We start from the raw sequence: 3,974 nt of genomic DNA on the forward strand, positions 1-3,974 counted from the left end.
TCTACGTTTCTAGTATTATGTTCTGGCTGTTGAAGTATTAGTGGCTGTTGTAGATGTTGTTTGTATTGTTGTAATTTTTGCTGTTTTAGCTTCAATTGCTCTTGTTGTAGTTTTTGTTCTTTTTTTTCTTGTTGTCTTTGTTTTTGTTTTGTTTTTTAAAGAGCGATTTGCCTCAGTGTGAGAAAAAAGTTGACAGAAAAGAAAAGGAGGGACAACGCGAAAAGGACAAATTAATGGAGAGTCATTGGGGGCTTGTGATGCATGGAGAGATTATGTCAGGACAGGGAGACATGGTCGGAGAGAAGACAAAAACACAGTTATGATGGGATGGGAAAGAGGGATTGAGATTTGTCTGTATGCTGGTTTGTCTATTTGCTTGTTTGTTTATGATTTGAAAAGGGATACAAATGAAAACAACATAATCATACTGAAAAATTGGTAAGGGTAGACAAGAAAATAAATCACGCACATAGGGGAACACAAAATACAATGTACATGCATAGAGAAGACAGCAAGACAGAAAAACAAACAGGCAGGTGGTGGTGGAGGGCGGAAAACAACAGGGAGGACGAAGAATGATTAGCTTTGTGTCCATTGTCATGTCCTTTATGTTATGAGATGCTACCTTCAAGGTACATGTACCTATGCTTAACATGTTCTCGATCATGCTATATTGAAACGTTGAAACCCACTGTCTCTGTCTCTGTCTCTGTCTCTGTCTCTGTCTCTGTCTCTGTCTCTGTCTCTGTCTCTGTCTCTGTCTCTGTCTCTGTCTCTGTCTCAGTCTCTGTCTCTGTCTCTCTCTCTCTCTCTCTCTCTCTCTCTCTCTCTCTCTCTCTCTCTCTCTCTCTCTGTCTCTGTCTCTCTGTCTCTCTGTCTCTCTGTCTCTCTCTCTCTCTCTCTCTCTCTCTCTCTCTCTCTCTCTCGTTTGCTTACACCCCCCCTCTCGTTCTCTCTCTCTCTCTCTCTCTCTCTCTCTCTCTCTCTCTCTCTCTCTCTCTCTCTCTCTCTCTCTCTCTCTCTCTCTCTCTCTCTAAAAAGCATAGATCATCAGTAATTCCCATCCAACGATGTCAGTCCTGTGCATCTTTCTCTGGTCATGTTTCAAGCTAGACGTATCAGAAAGAATATTGCCGCCTTTTAAAAATAATTACTTACAGTTACATGAAACACAGAAGACAATTACAAAACGCGGTCTCACGCTTTGATATGGCTTTGCTAAAAACATCAGTATTGGCGTGAAGGCATTTACTCCCAGAATGGTTTGGAATTTAAAGTCCATCTCCGATAGGACTATGTCAACTGGGTAGAAAGCTTTAAAATATCTTCAAAACAACCGAAATTCTGAACTCTCTGTTGGGGGATGAGACCAGGGCTGTCTGATGTTGTCACATTCACAGTGGTTCGGGTCACCTCAAGGGTCGATGTAACCCGCCCGTATCGCAACCGGGCCATGGGAGTGTGGGGGAGTTAAAACAAATCAGAAAAATAAAGAATGGGGGGGGGTGACTAAAGGAGGAGGAGGAGGAGGAGGAAGAGGAGGAGGAGGAGGAAGAGGAGGAGGGGGAGGGGGAATAGGAGAGAGAGAGAGAGAGAGAGAGAGAGAGAGAGAGAGAGAGAGAGAGAGAGAGAAAGATCTAGGTGTGAATGGGTTGAGGGGGTTTTGGGAGTGAGTGAATATAACAACCGCAAAGGAGAGAGAGAGAGAGAGGGGGGGGGAAGAGGGGGAGAGAGAGGGGGGGTGGAGGGGGGAAGAAGTGGGAGAGAGAGAGAGAGAGAGAGAGAGAGAGAGAGAGAGAGAGAGAGAGAGAGAGAGAGAAGGGGGGGGTCTTAGACCAGCATGGTACACCAACTGAGCTAAACGATGCGCCAATCGTCACTTTCAAATAGAAGGTTTTCTTTAATGGACAATATTTTTTAAAAACTGGAATTACGCAACATTGGTAACCCCTTTATTTGAAATGCTTTTTTTAAAAAAACACCTCACAATCGCCCGTAGCGACATTTATTATTCTCATTGGGCGTTTAGTCCTCCATCCCCCCGTCTCTCATCCTCCCCAATCCCTGTCCCCCACCGCACGCCGGGGGGGGGGGGCTCTTGTGGCTTAGAGGTTAAGGTGTGACTCTCACTCAATAGGTCCCGGGTTCCAATCCGGATGGCGACAGAAATTTTTCTTCTCTAATATTGTCTCCTTACACCTCCTCCTTTCCTGTTTTCTTAGCAATGTTCTGTCGTCTGCTTTCGTCTCCACTCTGTGCCCCCACCTCGAACCTCCATTACGCCATCCCCTGGGCTCCTGACTCTTTCTACAGCCTTTCCACTGCTACTCCGTGGCTCCTTCTTAATGCTGTCTTTCAGCCACACCCCTAATCATATGGTAGGACAAATCTACACCTAGCCTTCTTGGACATGGGCGAAAAACGTCGGAGGTCCAAAGTGCAAGTTGCGCAAGTTAAAGTTCCCCTGGTGGTCTAAATTCGATAAGAGTAGGCTTCGGCCGCCACGCGGACAAAATTCAAAATTTCCTACCAACTGAAAACGTTAGGTGTGTCCCGCGCGCTCACATAACCTTAGGCAGTTGCGAGCGCCGTAAAACACTTAACCCCCCAAAAATGATATGGATTGAACATTGTTTATATTCATTTCTATTTTAGGATTGAAAAGAAGAGTTTTCAATCGCCGGTGACATTAATATCCATAAATATTACGAGAGGATCATAGATGATATTTATTTCCTAGAAAGTGAACCTTCCTGTGAACACAACCTTTGACCAAAGTAAGGGGCAGGCTATGCCGGTAATCATTAAGTAAAGCTAAGTGTACAAATAGAAAGCTTTAAGAGGCGTCTGGGGCGTGGTTTTAACTGTCAAAAGCCGCAAACGTTTCAGTCGAGCCCTCAAGATGTATACGAGACAACACCTCGCTCTATGCGTTTTCGTTTATATTATTTCCCCACATTGTTTTTCCCTTTATTGGCGAGCAAAGAATTTCTGAGAGAATGCAATTGCGCCTACGGACAAGACTTAACTCGAGTCACTAGAAACCCTGAAGTTCATAAAAGTAAATAATAGATGTTTTACATCACCCCCCCCCCTCCCCTTCCCTCCTGACTATATTTGAATTATATACATGTATTATGACGCGGGCTGCTTCGATCGTGCCCGTTAAAGTCAACCTTAGCTACAAGGGATACAATGCTCCAGCAGATAAACGGAGATAATCGACATTTTTTACAAAAGACCTCTCCCCAAATGAGAATCAAACTCAGGTCCTCTGCGTGCGACGGTAAGGCATCTAACCACTAAACCACTGACGCCAGTCTCAAGTTTGCTTGCATCCTGAGTATAAAAGAGCAATTACTGGGATGTCACCGTGAGCCATCTGGGCGGTGCAAGATACTCCGGGATCTGGGGGTGGGTTGGAAGGAGGGGGGGAGGGAGACCAGGGCGGTCTGAGGTCGTCACAGTGATTTGGGTGACCTCCAGGGCCGATGTAACCCGCCCGTATCGCAACGAGGTCATGAGTGAGTGAGTGAGTTAAGACAACTGAGAGGGTGGGAGGGGCAGAGAAAGAGAGGGAGAGAGACACAGAGAGAGAGAGAGAGAGACACAGAGAGAGACAGAGAGAGAGAGACAGAAAGAGAGGGGGGCAGGACGGTAGGGGGCATAGACAGAGAGAGAGACAGGCGCAGGGGGGAGGGGAGACAGGGAGAGACCGAAAGAGAGAGAGAGACATACAGAGATACAGAGAGAGAGAGACATACAGAGAGACAGGCATACAGATAAAGAGACAGGGGAGGGGGTGAATGGGTTGAGGGGTTTGAGGAGCGAGTTAATGCAACAAACAAAGAGAGAGAGAGAGAGAGAGAGAGAGAGAGAGAGAGAGAGAGAGGAGAGAGCAAGAGAGAGAGGGGAGGGGAGGAAAAGAGAGAAAGATTGGGGGGGGGGGGGGGGGGGGGGGGGGGGGGGGGGGG

The sequence above is a fragment of the Aplysia californica genome, unplaced genomic scaffold (genome assembly GCF_000002075.1).
Source record: "Aplysia californica isolate F4 #8 unplaced genomic scaffold, AplCal3.0 scaffold00276, whole genome shotgun sequence".
NCBI lineage: Eukaryota > Metazoa > Mollusca > Gastropoda > Aplysiida > Aplysiidae > Aplysia > Aplysia californica.